Here is a 19,867-nt window from a genome sequence, read left to right as displayed (position 1 = left end):
TAATTTCAGTGACAAATTGGTTGGTGTTATCTGTGTACAGAAAGGTATATCCCATTATCTGTGTGTGGGTAAGTGGGTCCTGTCGTGGAAGCTACCACCTCGAAGGCTGGCGCTGACCAGGTCAGCCTGGGTATTGGCTGCGTTTGGAGACCTTGTTGTGTTACTCAGACTTCCCAGGACCTCTGGCAGAACTGTCAGCTGCAGACCTCAGTGGCAGTGGAGGTAGGCCATGAAATAATAAAGGGGTCTCAGACATCCTGATAGTGGAGATGAAAGGGTTCATCTCAAAATTCTGGAAATAATTTGAAAAGCTGCTGTGATGATTCCTGGGAGCATCATCATGAATCTTGAATGTTTTGGTTAACAGTGATTGGCATGTCCTGGGCCCGGCTCTCTCAGCTCAGTGTCAGCGTGGGACTTTGCACCTCTGTGGACTGTCGCAAGGAAGGACTATCCTGAACTCCATTCCCTCTGCCACCCAAACTTACTGAAATATTAGCACAAGCCAAAAATCCAACAAAGACTGGGTTTAGATCTAGTCATTGTTCTCATTTGGCACAATGATGAGACTGTAGCATGATTAAGATTTGGGGCTGGGGTAAACAGCAGGAGGAAGAGGGATCTGAAAGGATGACCGGCCATCCCGTGGAATCATGGACTTGTAGATCACAGGTGAGGTTGTCAGATTTGGCAAATAAAAATACTGTTTGAATCTCAAATAAATAGAGAATCTGTGTGTGTGTGTGTGTGTGTGTGTGTGTGTGTGTGTGTGTGTGTGTGTGTGTATGAAAATACATCTGCATCTGCACCCTCATTGCATCATGTGTACCCCAATGAAGTGTCCCCCAAAAGGCTCGTGTGTTGGAGGCTTAGTCCCAGCTGATGGCACTGTTGATAGGTGATTGGGTATCAATCCTGTTTGTCAGTAAAAACTCATAGCTGAAAATGCCACTAGGAAGTGAGATCTAGCTGGAGGAAGTAGGTCACTGGGCGCCTTTGAAGATCCTATCTTGTCCCTGGCCCCTTTATGGCTCTCTCTACTTCCTGGATGCCACAGATAAGCAGCTCTTCTCTCTCCTTCCCCTTTCCACTGTAGAGGATCCTGTTGAGATCATGTCTGTGCACATGATTTGCTCGGAGATTTTGTCACAGCAATGGAAAGCTAACTAGCATACGGAACAAGCTAGATGTACAGGAAAATGTGGATTTTTTCCCCTAAATTTAATCTATTCTTCTGTACAAACCATTTGTTTTAGTTAGCGTTTCTTTTGCTATGAAGAGATACCATAACCATGGCAATTATTATTATGGGTTTGTTTGGTTTTGGTGTTTTGAGACAGGGTTTCTCTGTGTAGTCCTAATCCTGGCTGTCATGGAACTCAATCTGTAGATCAGGCTGGCTTCAAACTCACAGAAATCCTCCTATCTCTGCCTTCTGAGTACTTGAGATTAAAGGCATACACCACCATTGCCCAGTATCCATGGCAACTCTGTAAACAGAGACTGGACTTTAGTTTCCCGGCTGCCCAGACCTGAATAACCACACAGAAACTATAATAATTACAACATTGCTTGACCAATAGCTTAGGCGTATTTCTAACTAACTCTTACACATTAAATTAACCCATTTTTATTAATCTGGCAAGCTTCTGGCCTGTCCTACTCCTTTGGCAGCTACATGGCATCTCTGTGACCCCGCCTACTTTCTCTCATTTCCGTTTGGATTTCCCGCCTGGCTTTGCTCTGCTAAGTCATTGACCAAAACAATTTTATTCATTAACCAGTGGTAATAAAACATATTCACAGTATACAGAGGGGAATCCCACATCATCTCCCTTTCCCTCTAAACAAAATGGGAGGTTTTAACTTTAAAAGTATAGTAAAATTACATATAACAAAACAGGTATAAAGCAAGAATTACTGTTATAATATTTCTTTGTGAGTCTAAAGTTTCATATTTAATTTACTTTTATCATAACTAAGGAAAACTATAACTATCTAGTCTTCAACTCCATCAAAAGCCCCAGAATGATATAATATTACCTAAGTAAACAGGAAGTGCAATGCAAGCAACTTCCAAAATTCTAGAATCGACAGAGACATCTCACTGCCTGGACAGTCACCCAAAGTTCTTTTGTAACATTGGGGAATCCTTCTTCAGCCTACAGGCCCATAGTATCTGGCAGACTTTTCAGTGAAGCAGGAAATTTGAAGATCTGTTCTGCCTTGTTGGTGTGGCACAATTCTGTATTCTGTCAATTACGTTTTAAATAAACGCTGATTAGCCAGTAGCCAGGCAGGAAGTATAGATGGAACAACCAGACAGGAAGTAGAGGCTGGGCAAGGAAAACAGGAGAATTCTGGGAATAAGGACGCTCATTCCTCCCCAGTCCTGGCCCATCCACTGAAGAAGCAGGATGTGACCTGCCCTGCTGAAAAAGGTACTGAGCATGTGGCTAAAATAGATAAGAATAATGAGTTGATATAAGTTATAAGGGTTAATAAGAAGCCTTAGCTAATGGGACAATCAGTTTATAACTTATGGAGACCTCTGTGTGATTTTCTTTGGGACATAACAACTGTGGGAACTGGACAGGACAGAAACCCCAACAAGCAAGGCCTATCATGTTACACCTTGTACTAGCAAAGTTTGTCAGTTGCTTTCTTCTCTGTCCTGCAGAATGATTGGCAATTTCTTCTGTAAAGCAAGAACCCTGAAGGACCATCCCTTCTTTTGGAAAGTTCAGCATTCACTTTTCTATGGGTCCTGTATGTCTAGGTCATACAGCATACCATCCAAACAATCCAGGCAAGAGCAGTTTCTGGCCCAAAAGGCTAGCCTTGTCACATTGAAGGCAAATTCTACAAGTTTCTTCAATACCCACTAAATTCTCTGAAGTAGATTGGTGCCACCCAAAGTAGACATGTCTCACTGTTGAGAAAAGTCCAAGTTCTTAAAACATTTTAAGAATTCTGTAGGTCTTTGAAGTGTTGAAGATTATCTGTCTAATTTAAATATATCTCTGTATATCTAGAAAATCTAACTAATATGACTACAAAGTTTGACTATTATAAATGACTATCTATTAATCTATAATTTTTAATTATACATTACATTTTTAAATGAGCTGTACAAACACAATACCTTAAAAAAGAGCAGAAATATCTATATACATATATATATATATATAAAACAATGTAACAAAATCAACCTTAAATTTGTATCAGTAGACCAAGATTCATACTATTATATCACAATAAGTAATTGTGAGTTTAATACTATGTCCATTTAGCAGAATGATAGTAATAGGTTCTCCTCTAGGGCCTGTGACCTGTCCAGACATAGATTTTTAGCCCAATAATAGTGCCAGGTATGGGTTTCATCTTGTGGAGTGGGCCTTAAATGCAGCCAGGAAAGCGGTTGGCTATGCCCATGATGTTTGTGCCACTAATGCACCAGTGGGCACATCTTGGCAGGCTGGTTGTTATTGTCAGCCAGGGTTCACAGTTAGGTAAGACTGGCAGGCATGACATCTTCCAGCACTATGAAGTTATTGTCATTTCCATTTCATTAATTTCTTCCCTGATTTCAATGATTTCTTTCCATCTGCTGATTTGGGATTTGGTTTGTTTTTCTTCTTACGAGGCTTTAAGATGTATTATTAGGTCATTTATTTGCAGCTTCTCAGATTTCCTAATGTAGGCATTTAGACTACAGACTCTCCTGGTAGGATTGTTTTTATTATATCCCATAGGTTTTGCTATATTGTGTTTTCCTTTTCATTTGATTCTTGGAGTTTTGAACTTTATTTTCTTAAATTTTCAAGGAGCCCTTCATCATTCAATAGTGTGCTGGCTAAACTCCAGGAGTTTGTGTACTTTCTAGGATCTCTCTTCCTGCTGATTGGTAGGCTTATTCCATTGTGATCAAATAGAAAATAACGAATCAGATCGGTTTTCCAAAAATTGCTTTATATACTAATTGATTAATGTATAATCTATTTTAAAGAAGGTTCCAAGGGATGCTGAGAAAAGTGTGTATTCTGCAGTGTCTAGATAGAATGTTCTGTGGATTTCTGTTAAGTCTATTTGATCTGTCATATCATATAACTCATACTTTTCTCTGCTTTTTGTCCGAAGACCTGCTTGTGAGAGTGGGGTATGAAGTCACACACTACTGTGCTAGGGTCAATATATGACGACACCTAATATGAAGTTGTTTTCACCTCCTCACAGGGTTTATGTGTTTAGAATCATAGTGTCCTCTGATTGTTCTCTGAACCAATATGAAGTGACTCTGTGTCTCCTCTCCCTCGTTTTGGTTTGGAGTCTATTTTGTCAGATCTGAGAACAGTGACACCTGCTTGTTCACGAGGTCCATTTGCCTGAGGGTTATTTATCCATCCTTTCACCAGGAGGAGGTGTCTATATTTTGTGGTGAGGTGTATGTCTTGGAGACAGCAAATAGATTGTTTTTGCTTTTTAATCCAATCTATTAATCGGTGTGTTTTGGTTGGGGAATTCAGACCAACAATATCCAGGGTTATTTCTGATATCTGTGTATTTAGGGCTGGAGAGATGGCTCAGTAGCAGAGAGCACTCTTTCTGCTCTCAGTATTCTCTCTGTTCTGCACATGCAGTGAGCGAATTATAGCGTTATGAGGGGAGGTTCTTCATGGTCTTGTCTTTCCGATGTCCTCAGTGCTCCTTCTATCTGGAGTTGGCATCTCCTTTTCTAATTCTAGGAAATTTTCTGTTCTGTTACCATTCTTTTAAAAATGTATTCTCCAGGGGCTGGAGAGATGGCTCAGTGGTTAAGAGCATTGTCTGATCTTCCAAAGGTTCTGAGTTCAATTCCCAGCAACCACATGGTGGCTTACAACCATCTCTAATGAGATCTGGTGCCCTCTTCGGGCCTGCAGACATAGAGACAGAATATTGTATATATAATAAATAAATAAATAAATATTTTTAAAAAATGTATTCTCCAGTGTTGGAAAAAGATTCTCCTTCTCCTATCACTCACTGATTTGGTCTTTTCAGACTCTTGAGTATATCCTGGAATTCCCACTGGCACTTTAGCTATTATTTTATCTTTGTTTCTTTTTGATTGTTTTAGTTCCCTGTGAATAACCAAGGATACATGTCAGAGGGACTAAGGTGTTCTACTGTTTTTATACCTTGCTTGTTTTAGTGATGTTGTAGGCTTATTCCGTGCAGCTGTTTTTTCACAGACTTTCTTCCATAGCACTAAATGTGAACCTAAGTGTATTTCCTTTATCCCAATTCTTAGCACTAACTGTAACCTGACTTTCTCATCTGGGATGTCGGGACTTTGAGGGGATAGCAATCCAATGCCTTTGCTTGCCACCTTCTGATTCCACACATTCTTGTGTGGAAAGTTCCTTGGTTTTCCTAAGACTTGCAGAATATGAACAGAGAGTGAAGAATAGGGAAGACATGGTTGCTCTGGGTCAGGAGCCCTGAGGCAAACTGAAATTAAATAGTCACCAGACTGTGATGACTTACGTCAGCAGTGAGAAATAGGCCTTTTGATTCCTGTGCTATCAGTAGTGCGTGTCCTGTAATTATTAGACGGGAAGGAGTGGTACTTTGGCCTTACTCGGCATCTATACATTATCTCATCAACCCTGTTAGTGCTGAGGCGCCCTCAGCTTGACATAAGAAAACGCTCACCCAAGTGCAAAGTGCACTGGCTTTTTAGCCAAAGAGTTCGCTCCCCGAGAGCAGCCTGGAGTTCTCCAACAAGCCCAGTGTCCTATGATATTAAAGGAAAATGGACTGGGAGAGGCAAAGTAAGCTCATCTGGTTCCTGTCAACTCATTGCTCAGGTCCCTTTCAGCCTGGAGCCTGCAGGTGGGCATTCATGATGCCGCACTACACTGATTCTGAAAGCTGCCATGGTTTTGTCCTGAAGATGTTTCTCAGCTGCACATCGTCATCCCTGTGTCCGTTGCCACCCTCACGACCGTGACCCATTCTACATGATTCTTTCTGTCTTCCAAAGATGCTAGGAGCTTGGGAGGTGGCTGAGTTGGTAAAGGCCCTGTCACCAAAGCATGATGCATTTAGTATCTATGTAAAACCTATTCATCTTTGATCCCAGTGCGGGGGGTATGGGGACAGAGATGGGTAAGATCTCAGGAACTCATCGGGTTCAGTGAGATAAATGATTTAAAATAGAGGAAGGTAGAGGGAAATCACGGAAGATTCTGGACATAGATTTCTTGTCTCTACATGCACATGTATGGCATCCACATGTACAACATATATGCATGCACATACATACACATGCATACAAGCACACACACAATGCACTGTGAATTTTATAAGTAAGATATGAAAAGTACCGTTTTTTTCTGAACCTTTTCCATGATTTTATAAAGTTTAATCTACTGAATAAGCATCTAATTTATGCCAGTCATTGTTATATGTTCTTGGGACTCAACCATGATTTAAAAAACAAAAACAAAAGACCAAGCAAACAAGCATGCTTATTTTGAGAGAGGCAACAAAGAGACCATACAGCATGCACAGGTACGTGTGTCCCGGGCACAGCATGTTGGAAGTGGGCGAGTGCTCCAGGAAAAGAAACTTAGGTCAGATGCCAAGAGGCTCTTCCTGCCTCCTCCATTCATAAAATTCCTTACATTCCTCCCGAGAGTATTAAGGACAAACTTCTCATTTTCCAAAACCTACGGAGGAACTATTTGGAGCTTTGAGAATATGTCATGAATATTCTGTAAGGAGGACTCAAACAGGCATCCAGACCTTACTACAAAATCCCTCTGTTCCCAGCTCCTCAGGAAAGGTGACAGTGTTAAGGACAGCTAGCGAGTAGAAAGAAACTAGTCTTGAGTTTTGTGCCGCTTTCCCAGCACGGAAATTCATCTCTAATCCCAAACAAGCACCCTGCAGGGACGTGTGCAAATCACTAAGGAAAATCCCCGTCTGAGGCTCTTGTCACGGGCTGCAGCTCAGCAGCAGGGTAACATGAAACCCTCCGTGCTTGCGTTTGTTTGGAAAAGGTGCTCAGAGGAAAACAGGGGGCTGCTAGGTTTTAGAGAAAAGGAAAGATAAAAACATCATATTGTGTCAAAATTTCATCAAGTATATTGTTTTTAAGTCCATCTTTACCACCAGTACTGGCACGGGGGTGGAGGGGGGGTGCATGGTGACCGTCTTCACCACCAGTACTGGCACGGGGGGGGGGTGCATGGTGACCATCTTCACCACCAGTACTGGCACGGGGGGGGGGGTGCATGGTGACCGTCTTCACCACCAGTACTGGCACGGGGGGGGTGCATGGTGATGTCCTGGACCAGGACCCTCCAAGAAGGAGGCACAGTGTGACACGGTAGGTGACTTGTTCAAGTGACTGCTTCTTGTTCCCAGTGACTCAGTCCATTGCTGTAGACCGTTAGAGTCTTTCTCAAGGCTCCACCACCACCAGGACCTCCACTCTGAAGACAGCAGCTAACACACAGGCCCTGGGGGACACACAGACTGTATCCGCAGCATAGTTGCCAGACAGGAGGACCCTAGGCCTCTTGTCCTTCTGCCTGTGAGCGACAACTACCTGACTACTGAGTGACGAGATACACTCTGCTGCCTCACTTCAGGTTGTGGTGAAAGTGGGGAGAGGGGAACCCCGAGCTCTTCCCAAGGGCCAGGCACTATGCTGAGTGGATTACTGATGTTATCAGCTTCAGTTCCCAAATCAGATAGGTGTCCATTTCAGAGGAAAAGAAACTGAAGTTTGATATTCACTAGTGAATGTCAAAACCTCCATCCTTGAGGGTGGTGGCTGAAGTGTGGGCCTTGGGATCATCTCCCAAAGGCTAGAGCTGCCTGTTCCCTCCTGTTTTACTGCATGCTGTAGAATGATTGACAGGTTACCCAGCCTCTCATCTGTAAGGTTGGACTAATAGTTACAGCATTTTAAGAAGATTTGAGAATGTGACATCATCACTGCAGGCATCGTTGCAATGGTGGAAAGCTACAGGTTTAACCACATGCAATTGCTATCACTTTTGTAGCGGACCCAAATCGTCAGAGGTCACATGCTACAATCTCATTCTGTGACTAGGCACCCCAACACCCCCACTGGAGATTTAGCCCAATCTCACACATGCTAAGCAAACACTCAACCATGTAGCCACACCTCAAGCATCAGCATCAACTCATTGTAGATGCCACAATGGTTCGCTTACTCGGCTCATGATTTGTGAGCTTCAACATTATTTAGAGAGGTTTTTCAAGCCTGTTTCAACTTCCCTAGAAACTCACCGAAATTCCTTTTACTAAGACAGAGCATCCACGAAGACATGAGCTATATATATATTTCCTGGAACCAAAAACCTGTTGAGGATATTGTCAGAAAGAACTTGAAAAGATTTCAAGTGAACTTAGGCCAGACAGAGCAGGACTACCAGGGGATGCACCAGGGGATGTGGAACTACCAGGGGATGAGGGACTACCGGGGGATGCGGGACTGCCAGGGGGATGTGGTACGGCCAGGGGGTGCGGGACTGCCAGGGGATGCGGGACTACCAGGGGATGCGGGACTACCAGGGGGATGTGGTACGGCCAGGGGGTGTGGGACTGCCAGGGGATGCGGGACTACCAGGGGATGCGGGACTACCAGGGGATGCGGGACTACCAGGGGATGCAGACTACCGGGGGATGTGGTACTGCCTCTCCAGTGTTGCTGGGATTAAAGGTCTGTGCCACTACCACTTGGCAGTTTTGCCTTTCAAAAAGAAAAGGTGTGTGTGTGTGTGTGTGTGTGTGTGTGTGTGTGTGTGTGTGTGTGTTTGCTGGGACTCCAACTCAGAGCCTTTCTCACTCATGCTAAACAAGTACTGTATCATTAGGCTACCTGTCCCCCCACTCCAGAAGACTGTTTTCAAATAAGACTGTATCTATAATGCAAAATCTACCAGGAGTTCTCTTTCTGATAAGATTTTTATCAGAATTGTCTGGTTGCCTCTTTTTGTAATCCTCGTGCATCTCAATCCTTGCTCTGGAAGTCAGGTGGAGCTTTCTGGAGAGACCACCTCTGCAGAGAAAGTCTTTTAAATGAGTTTCTTCTCTTCTTTGAAACACACTGCCATCTTAGAGACACATTAGACTTCCTCGGTGTTTGAATGGTCCTTTGTGGGGGTGGGCTGGGAGTAATCTATCTGTGTGCGTGCTCCTTACATTTTTCCTTACCTAAGAAATACTCTGCAATTCCTAATCCCATTCTTTTTCAGGGAAGTTCGCAGACTGTCTGTGAATTTCACGCTTCCCACTCACACACGCCATGGCATCCCAGACAGAATCCATTTACACACCCACAAACTCAGACACACTTAGACCCCCATTTTCTGTGTGTGCTGTTCTCATTTTCTTTGTGTCTATGGTTACTGCTAAACTGACCCCTACAGTCTGGGGCAAATACCATACTTGAATCAAGGGCTGCCCAGCCATACAACTGCAAAGGGTTGCTGTTTCAGGGGCTGGGGCTCCAGTACAATGCCTCCAGCTGGCTGCAGTTTAGGGAGCCGGGAACAGCTCTGCTCACAGGTGGGCTGCCACGCCCCTCTGCTGGAGCTGAAACTGTAGTAGGCTGTCTCATTCTTCCAGGGGTTTTATGTATTTTCACGTCTGAAGTGATTTTTTTCCCCCAACATTGGACTTCATCGTTCAGAACGGTGACTGTAAAAAGATCTTTTTTGTGATTGTGTCTCCCTGTCTACCAGTTTCTGTAAGAAAGTCTTGCTGGTAAAAAACATAGCTATCTAAGAATTGAGTTCCAGCAGCTTGCCTGAGTGTCTAGAACCAGGCAAGAGAGGCAAGATAAACACACACACACACACACACACACACACACACACACACACACACACGCCCGCGCGCCTTTTGCTTGGCTTTGCCCTCGCTGCACACACAATTGTGTTTGAGAGTCGGAGGACCCTAGGGCGACGCCTTTGGCGGGGCGGGTAGAGAGAGCTCCTAACTGACAATAACTCCAGGGTGCGTGGAGCCGACTGCCCCCGGCACGGTAGAAACCGTCTGTGGGTCCTGGCCAGCCAGTGGGCGTCCCTGACATCAGGGGGCCTGCTCCTGTCAGCCAGGCCGGCAGGCGATTGGCTGGGGAGAGGGCAGTAATTCGAACTGCCTTTGTGCTTAGCTAATCAGGACGGCGCAGGTTCCAGGAGCTGAGGTGCCCGGGTGTCAGACACCTGTGACTTAGCTCTGGCTCTCCTCTCGGGAGGCTGCCACCTGCTCCAGCCGCCAAGCCCCGCTGGTGGGCCAGCTTGGCTGTGTGTCATACCGGACTGAAGTATCCAGAGAAACTGAGGACAATGGAGGTGGCTGAGTTCGCTCTTCTGTGAGGTAAGTTCCGTTTAAGTCTGTTATTTCTCCCTGGTTGATCGCCACCGAAGTGACAGTATGGAGAAGATAAACCAAAGAGACACAGGGCTTTATGGGGAAACCGACTTGTCCAGCTGGCAGATAAGCCTGCAAAATAATACAAGCTGAAGAGGGTGGGAGGGACGTGACAGACCTCTGCGCCCCTCACCACTCTGTACACTTATTGCCCCATGAGAGTGAAGAGACTTTTCATTAAGGCCAACAGATCTATATACTGACTTCTGAGAAAATACGGAGTCTGGCTGGCTCCAGTGCCCAACCTTCAGGCTTCCTATCACGGTGTGAGCTACACTGTTTTTATGGTTCTCTTACCGTGAGCTACACTGTTTTTAAGGTTCTTTTTAATTCTGTCTGGTGAGTGTGCCTTCTCGTCAGGTCTGTTCAGCACAGGTGAGTTAGTGAATTCTACTTCAGTCAGGGGTTCAGACAGTACTGCTGGGCTGAGTGTGTCCCTTGTCCCCTCTGTGCTCCAGCATCTAAGCTGGAACAGTGGAGAAGCTACACCAGTGGGCCCTGGCTCTTTCTTAAACCCTGCTCTCTTTCAGCACACGTTGTTGGACAAATCCTTCCAGGACTGTCCTGTCTTTTCACGGGCAGCCATTAAAGTACTGTCATTTGAGGCGTTAGTAAAAAGATCAGTGGGTTCAAAACCAGTGTTCCCATTTGCCTGCTTTGCCCTGACAGGGCAAGAAGTCGTTTAATCTTGGGCTTTTAATTTACTTTTAATGAAAATACTTTACAAACAGTAAGGGTCTTTTGGGAAGTCAAGGGATTCAGAGTTGACTTTGAGCACCTTCCCCGAAAGGAGGTGTTTACCTTCCTGATGTCCCCAGGGTGCTAGTGGACTGGTAAATCTCTGTGGGGAAGACAGACAAAGGTGAAGAGCAGCTGATAAGCATCCAGGGCCCCTGCGGGCTGAGCATCTATCTATGTTAACCACCCTGAAATGCCGCTTCTCCTCCTCCGAGGTTTTAATCAGCTGGAATTTTCTAAACACTTCCCCACAGCGGCAGCACATAGCCAATGAATGTAAATACTATATATGATTGCTTTGAAAAGTGAAAACCCCGAAGTAGCTTATCGGGTAAAACGTGACCATCACTCAATCTTTTTAATATAATATGTGTCCATTCGGTATATTCGGTTGTTGGTTCATAGGTAGCAAGATAATACTAAGTATGTTTTTAAGTTTTGGAAGAGTTTGAAAGAAATAGGCACCGAAATAGAAGTAGATGGCAAATGGCTGGCGTCGGTTCTTATTTTAAAATTCTACCCCTGGCTTGTGAATTACAACCAAGGAAACATATAAATCAAAAGTGATATCCTAATTTAAGGGTTGGTCAGTGTTGCACTGGAGGAAATAAATGCAATCTTTAGTTAGTATCTTTTTTAAAAGCCACCGTAAAAAAAATCTCAGTATTTTTAAGACACAGATGGGAGGAAGTTGAAAACTGTCACCCCCTTTATTTCATATTGCTTCTAGAGAGCCCCTGTATATTTGCACAGAGTTGAGCGCACCCCAAATATATAGCTCACCACAATCACCAGTGACTGGGGTGGACACGCAGCTACTCAACACAGTCACCAGTGACTGGGGTGGACATGCAGCTACTTCATTCCAAGAACAGTGTCTTTAGAGGGCTACATTGGAGTGTGTGGGGATTAAGTATCTAAATTTATTGTTTCCCTGGAGACGACCATTTTTAAAAGTCTCCTCTCGGAGCTGTGGAATGCCTGCTCACTCCCTCTTCCCTCTTTGGTTGTGTGGTGCTGGGGACAGCACACAAAGGGGCTCAATAGAACTGCCCAGCCCCCTCCCCACATGGTGCGCCCCACTGACTGGCTTGAAAGGTTCAGCCCCAGAACAGAAGGCTACAGCTGGCTGATACTTCCTCTTAAGCAGCAGTCCTGTGCCTCTACCTTGGCTCTTGGCTGTTCAGAGCCAGGGAGGCCCTGAGTTCAGAAGCTGAATAGTTGAGTTGGCGGGAGTCTTCCTTGTTTCAGCCCAGTCTTCCCATCGGCAACCCTGAACACAGTGGCATCCCCGCCACCTCTAAACGTCATTAAAATGTCACCAGTTGTCATTCGGTTAGTCCAAATCTTTCGAAGCATGCTTTTATAAACAAACAAACAAACAAACAAAACAACCTTACAGTAATTCAAATGGTTCCGTTTTGGGGAACTGTCCTCTCAGATCGGAGATTTTGGAAAGCAAAAGACCTCAGCCGCCTCCAGTCATTTTCTTCCCAGTTAGACAGACTAGATCCAGGAGTGGAAGCCAAATGACCCTGGCAGCAGTGGGTTTGTGGCAAATCCAATAATCCCAGTGACAAGAGAGTCCTCCACAACCGGAACTGGAACGGAAGTGGGTTGGCACCGCTGGCCCTGCATGGTCAAGGGAGTCCCTGGCGACAGGCTCCAGGGAGGACTTTGTCTTAGCACCGCAGGCTTGGTTTGAAAGTCAAGAAAACTCTGAGATGGAACATAATGAAGTCTACCCTGAGAAGCTATAGCTAGCTTCGGCTTTTGTTGTTCTTTTACCAGGTTCCAAAACGCCAGCGACTGTAGCCACCAAAGCCCCCGCCAATGCCAGGGACAGCCATGCAGGTGGTGGGCACAGCAGTTGGGCAACAAGGAGGCCAGCGGTCGGCTTCTTCCCTTATCTTTGCTTCGTGGCAGCCGAGGGCTGAGTGACCTTACTTTTAGGCCACAATTTCTCAGCTGTTCATTAATCAGGCCTCATTGACTCCTTCATCTGATACCAGTTAGGTCAGGATCCTTACCCTAATTTGGGAGACCGAGAAAAGGGACAAAGTGATTAGTTCAGTTATGATAGCAAGGTCGAATAAAAAAATACGGGCCATTTTCTTTTATTTGTTTTTTTTTTCTCCCGTAGCCCAGGCTGGCCCCAAACTTACTTTGTGACTGAAGATGACCTTGAACTTGCTTTAGCGAGTCCTGAGATTACAGGCCTGAGCTCCTGCTGTCTTTTTCCTTTTTTTTTCTTTTTAAGAAAGGAAATTAGAAATCCTTCAGCTTTTCTTTCCCTTAGCCCTCTGTGTTGGCACTAAAACCGCTTCCAAGGAGAAGAATGCTGGTAGTCTTAAGTGGATCACTGCGCCTGAGAGTGAGGCCGAGCTCACAGACAAATGAAGGGGTACAGTGGGGTGTGTCCATGGGTGCAGACACAGGTCTGTGCCCACCTGGAGCCACATCTAAGTGAGGCGGCTCCCCTTCCCTGGAAAGGTCTGATCGGATCCTTTACAACAAATTTCCATCAGGGCCCCTCCACTGGAGAAGCTAGCGGAGGAGCCGGGGCAGCTGGCTGAAGGTGGCTGGGCTAGCGGCCTCTGAAGGTATGCCAGGAATGTTAATGGTATGCCTGAGTGGCGGGCTTCATAGCTCAGGCTTGGCCTGAGAACCGGTCCTTTGGCCATCTGTTGTGGCCTAGAAGTCTCATAGCAACGGTGGTGTCTCAAGAATGGAGCCCCCCTCAACCCCCGCTTTGTAAATTAAAATTAACTAACACAAAACCCAAAATTGCTCCACTGCCCAAGAAGAATCAGGACAGGATTCGAATTCTTTCTGCAGAATGATGAGCCTTACTGGAAGAAAAGCGCCCGTGTCCTTAATTTCTGTTCTTTAAATGAGCAATTTGTATTTGCTTTTGAGGTCTTCATTTTTCCTCCCCAGGGGCAGAATTATTTCTTCTTCTTCTTCTTCTTCTTCTTCTTCTTCTTCTTCTTCTTCTTCTTCTTCTTCTTCTTCTTCTTCTTCTTCTTCTTCTTCTTCTTCTTCTCCTCCTCCTCCTCCTCCTCCTCCTCCTCCTCCTCCTCCTCCACCTCCTCCTCCTCCTCCTCCTCCTCCTTCGTAAAAAACTAGTCACTCAAAGCTGCTGGTAAAATAATTGGTAAAAATATTGCTTACGTTAAATAATGATTGGAGTGTCGTGATCTTCCTGGTACCCGTTCTCCATGGTTCTATTGGCAGCTGCATCCCCTTCTCCCTTTGAAATAGTGTGAGCTTTTTGCCCTTTAGTCGGGGACATGAACTTCAAGCAGATTAATTTTACTGTGACATATTATGTGCCCGGGAAAGGAGTTCCTTGACTCTGGACCACTGTGGACCTCAGGAGGGAAAAGAAGTATTTTTCAATTGATCAGTCATTAAATTAGCCATTGTCCAAAGCTGCAGCTGTGCTTCGGAACACAGAGTGAAGAACGCTGCAAACTGCTAAGCACCAGGTACCCCAGAACAGGCGGAAGGGCTAGACCGCGTGTGCTAGCACCTGTAGCAGGGCAGGTACCCCGGAACAGGCGGAAGAGCTAGACCGCGTGTGCTGAGCACCAGGTACCCCAGAACAGGCGGAAGGGCTAGACCGCGTGTACTAAGCACCTGGAGCACGGCAGGTACCCCGGAACAGGCTGAAGAGCTAGACGGCGTTGCATTCTGCCCGGCGCTGGGCTAGCTTGGGAAGGTGGGCAGCCTTTAAGAGTGGGCTTCATTTGCAAACTGGACTTCTGCATTGTGTAAAAGGAGAATCGAATGTGCAGGAGGAGCCTGGAAATGGCCCTTGAATTGACTGGCATCTAGAGGAAGTTGTAAACTGGCCACATTGTGTTCCCACAGGAAGACACTTTCAGGAGAATGTTGACATTTTTGTTGTCCTTCCTGGTGTTTTTACCTTGGGGCATTTCCCAGTGGGGCCACAAAATACTTCAGGGGGTTTTGACGAGGGGTGCACTGTTCTTGAACACAGGACACATACGCAATACTGCTGATTCCTGGAGTGTGCTATTTAGGTCCAGTGTCCCAGCCCTGATGGTTTAAGGCAGTTCCAGGAAAAGGCACTGGCTGGGTTTGTTTTCTGGAATGTGAGATCCTAATGAAGGCGGGCTCTCTATGATAGGCATGTCCACTTGCCTATTCTGAACCTGTTCTCGCTTGCGTCAGATTTAACCAGCAAAGACTGATGGAGTCCCTGGCATGCTCCAGTTGTCTCTCTAGGTCCTGGTTTAGAGCTGAGAACAAAAGTGAACTGGGAGGAGTTCTAGTCAAGGATCATAGAGAACCAAAATAATTCAGTCATGCCAGTGGGCTTGAAATGTTTATGATGAAGGGGTGCTGTTTTTCTAAACGATGGTGGGAGAAGAGGATATTTGAAAAAAGACTGGGGGGGGGGGTAAATGAGCCGCAGGGAGCAAGGCGGGGCTGAAGAACAGGATAGCATATGCGAAGGGATGTGTTGGCGGAAGACCTGGAGAGCAGTGCTGGAACCTCAAGAGCAAGCACTAAAGAAGGCAGACCACGTAGAAGCCTCTGTGCCTACGGGGCTTCCCTCAGAGAGCAGCCGTAAAGATTTGACGGTGGACTTTGTCGTTCACGGGACCTGGTGCTAGGAGAACCTTCTTCATGCTGGCTGGCTAGTGCCCATTTATTTATGGCTGCTAGACTGGGTTTTAGGGACTGGATGAATGGTTGCGTGCCTTAGAGCTGTGGTCTGCCTTAAAATGCGTCAGTCGCCACTAGAAATGCCACAGGAGAAGCTGTTGACCCGGGGTCAGTGGAAAAAACTATCAAGCATTTGCTCAAGAATTTGATTTATAAGATCTTATTATGATGATTAAACTCCAGACCTTGGACTCTGAAATAGCTACTTCTCCCAACTGGTTGGGTCTCAATGCTATCTTCTCTCATATATGCAGAAAAGTTTACTCAGAAAAAAAAAACAGGGCTTGGTGCTGGGTGATAGCTCGGTGGTTACAACATTTGTTGTGCAAGTGTAAGGATCAGAGTTCAAATCCCCAGAAACCCTGTAAATGCCAGGTGGGTGTGGCTGCCTACCTACAATTTCAGCACCAGAAAGTGCAGACAGGGATCACCGGAGCCAGCTAGCTATGGAGCCTAGCATATCAATGAACGCTGGGTTTGACTGAGAGAAGGTAGAAGAATGTTGGAGGGGGATTCTTCACGCTGACTTTGGGTCTTCATCTACATGCACACACACACACAAACATACACACACACACACACACACGTGAGCACTCATATGTATTCAAAGAAAAACCAGAAACAGTCCATGAATACACAAACATGCACAACACACAACTCAAGGGGGGGGGGAGGAAAAGAAAAACTGCCCTTGTTTAAAGCAAAGGCATTGTTTTATGAAAATATCAAATCCATACTCTCAAGGACAGGTATAGTTCAAGATTTCAGGTGCCAATCTCAGATAAATAAGTAAGTAAATAGTGGTTGTTGGATTGCACTGAACTTCTCATCATGTGACCATGTCTGAGCTTTGAAACTGATCCCTGCTCCAGGTCACAGGATCCACTGGGAGGACCTTGTTGCAGAGACAATAACAAGGGATCAGTGTGTTTTCATTGCCATACAAAAGCTTCAGAACACTTTGAAGCCCTTTCAGAATTATCTTCTGTACACCCCTTTAAATGTCTAGATGCTAGATTCTGTTGTATTCCCCTATGTCTGTGAACTTGAACAATCTGGTCATAAGTCATGTCCAAGCTTTAGGGAGACAGGGAATGTTTCCCTTTCTAGGGACACTTTCTAGTGTCTGAAGACTATCCTTGGTTAGGAGTACTCCTCTTTCCTTCCAAGTGTTTGAAGACTATCCTTGGTTAGGAGTACCCCCTTTTCCCCTCCAAGTTTCTGAAGACTATCATTGGCCAGGAGTATCTTTGCTGTAGAGCCAGGGAGAAAAAAAAGTTCAATAACTACAAGAGTCTATGTAAAACCATGAGCTTTCATCATGGGAAATGTTCTCAGAGAGGCAAGGACTTCAATTACCAGATGGGTTCTCAGACATTTGGATAAGAGCTTCACCCCCCAGTATTCCTCCCAAATCTTTGGGTTTTTTTTTTCCAAGCTCTGTTTCTTAAGGCAGGTTCTTCTGGACTGGTCACCCAGAGTTATCTTTAGCTCACATGACAGCCAGGGGTTCTGAGAGCAGGAAGTTGCTGATGGGAGCAGCTTTGATTTACTTTAGGGTAGTAGCCAGGGGAGTCATCCCCCTGCAGTGGCCACTGAGGTCTAGTTGTGAAGCCCTTGATGATGCTATGAGCCTCTGTAGTTCCCAAGACAGTGAATTGTTATGTCACCGCCGCCGGCCGCCAAGGAACTGGTCGGTGGTAGACTAGAACTCATGTTCTTTTCTGAACCAGCACAGTGCCATTTTTATCATCTTCTGAATGACTTACTAAAGAACACAAACTCCCGGTGTAGCCGCAGGACAAAATGACAATTTCTAGTCCCATTTAATAGTTTAAACTGTTGAGATACCTGGTAAGAAATTAATCAAGATCACAGAGTGGTTGTGCTGGGATTTGAACCTGGGCCATCTGCCAGTGAGTAGGTGCTCTTAACAGCCGTGCTAGATTTTACTCACATAACACTTTGTCTAATGCCGTGCCTTCCACACCCTGTTTTGTGGCGTTGGGACTAGATCCCGCGACACTGTGTATGGTAGACAAGTGTCCTACCATTGAGCTACATCCTGAATGCCATGGACCTTTTATAGTTGTTTATAGCTTTCCTGTTGATTGGGAGGAAACTGTCACATAATATAGATTGCTACCTTTTATTGTTCTCTGTAAGGATAGAGAACATAGCTAGTTGATTCCTGGTGCTTAGGTTGCTGCCAGCACATGCAGATACTCAAATATTTATTAAGTGTGTGGCATGAATAAACAGCAGTAAGCCATAGAAATGCCTTCCCAGTCTCCAGAGTCATCGAGACATTTAAGGGATGTGATTGCGCAAAACGTCGAAAATTTAAAACAAAAACGAAGCCCATAAAGATAGAAGTGAGGCTCTAACAGGACAGTCCTGGGAATGAGAGTTGACAGTTTGGGCCACCATTGCGTGCTCATTGGCATTTTAATGACTAAACCACACCAGCACCGGAAGTAGTGCCCCCCAAGGGCCTGATGCCAAACTAACACCTGCTGTGTGAAGTTGGGAAAAGGAACAAAACGGGAGATTCCTGAAAAACCCTGTCTCCATAAATCAAGGCCCTAATGTGTGTGTGCCTTGGATTTGGTTGTTTAGCAAGTGGACACGGAGATTCACAGATGTGCAATGAGAAGAGAAAGCCTGGGTCTGGCCAGCAACAGCGTCTGTGGGAACGTTTTAAGTGCAGCGAGCATTCTGGCACCAATAAAAAGGGGTGTTCTCTGAGAAGAGACGAAGGCAGGATTGGAACCCCACTGTGGAGTGGAGTGTGCATTATATCCGTGAGTGGGCGTGTGTTGTTTGAGCTCACTGAGAAGCTGGCTCTGGGAGCTGGGTTGCCCCACCCCCATTTCAGAACCAAGTGGGTTAACTTCAAAGTGTCCTCCAAGGTCTGGGGATGGGCCTAGGCCCCCCCTGGTACCCCAACTCTGTGACAGAGTGGGAAGAGAACAGCAAAACACCCCGATAATAAAAACATAAGGTCCTTGAGAACAGCTAAGTCAACCATTCCCAATATGTTCCTTCCTATTGCCCATCCCATGACGGCAATGCCTGTGCGGGGAAGAAGGTGGACATTCATACATGGTGAGCTCATCAGTGAAGATGGGGAAGAAGGCTCTGTCATCTCCAGCCGGCTGCTTCCCCTTCCCCAGGCAGTTCCTGCTGGCTGTCACCAGCCCAGATTTGATGTCATTTCTATGTTTGCTCTTTTACTTGGAAACCTCACCTGAAGGGACACTCTGCTCTACCTGGGCCTTACTGTGAGGAGCTCCAGCTGACTACCTTAAAGGGGGCTTCTACAGCCAATCTTTACTGGATAATTTGAGCACCCAATTTAATGTCATCTATCTGTCTGTCTGTCTGTCTATCATCAGTCAGTCATATATCAATGATTTATTGATTTATCAATCTCGTTCTACTTATTCTTTTACTTTGGCTTACTATGACAAACTTACTCATTCAAAAACAAAAATCCAGCTGGGCATGATGGTGCACACCTTTCATCCCAGCACTCAGGAGGCAGAAACAGGTGAATCTCTCTGAGTTCGAGGCCAGCCTGGTCTACAGAGCAAGTTCTAGGACAGCCAGGGCTACACAGAGAAACTGTGTCTCAAACAAAACAAAACAACCCTCCCAGAAAATCTGGCTATCTCAGATTGATCTCCAGACCACACAGAGCATTCCACAGTTAGGAGGCCTGGGGACGAGCTTCTGTTCTGTTGATGAATCTATAACGCTAGATGAGTTCCAGTCTGTGGACCTTTTTTGTCTGTCTAGATAAGTTATAGTCTATGGACCATTGTCTGTCTAGATAAGTTCCAGTCTGTGGACCTTCTTTGTCTGTCTAGGTAAGCTACAGTCTGTGAACCATCTTTGTCTAGAAAGTAAGGAGTAATCAACATCTATCTTATTGTGTTGTTGTTTGGATTCAATGAGGTAACTTGCTTAA

General features: G+C 45.4%; 1 protein-coding gene across 5 annotated transcripts in view; it reads left to right on the top strand.

Moving 5' to 3' along the window:
- Positions 1–19,867, top strand: part of Shroom3 (shroom family member 3) — a 280,782-nt gene that overhangs the window by 123,928 nt on the left and 136,987 nt on the right. For 2 of the 5 annotated variants that reach the window (XM_075944419.1, XM_075944418.1), the window contains exon 1: positions 10,206–10,404. The exons of 2 other annotated variants lie outside the window; for them this stretch is intronic. The gene's annotated coding sequence lies outside the window, so the exon portion shown is untranslated. Of the gene's footprint in view, positions 1–10,205; positions 10,405–19,867 lie in introns of those variants that run through there. One more of the 5 variants, XM_075944420.1, reaches the window with a different exon arrangement.

The sequence above is a fragment of the Microtus pennsylvanicus genome, chromosome 12 (assembly GCF_037038515.1).
Source record: "Microtus pennsylvanicus isolate mMicPen1 chromosome 12, mMicPen1.hap1, whole genome shotgun sequence".
Lineage (NCBI taxonomy): Eukaryota > Metazoa > Chordata > Mammalia > Rodentia > Cricetidae > Microtus > Microtus pennsylvanicus.
The sequence above is the reverse complement of the archived record's forward strand: the minus strand, read 5'-3'. Positions and strand labels throughout refer to the sequence as shown.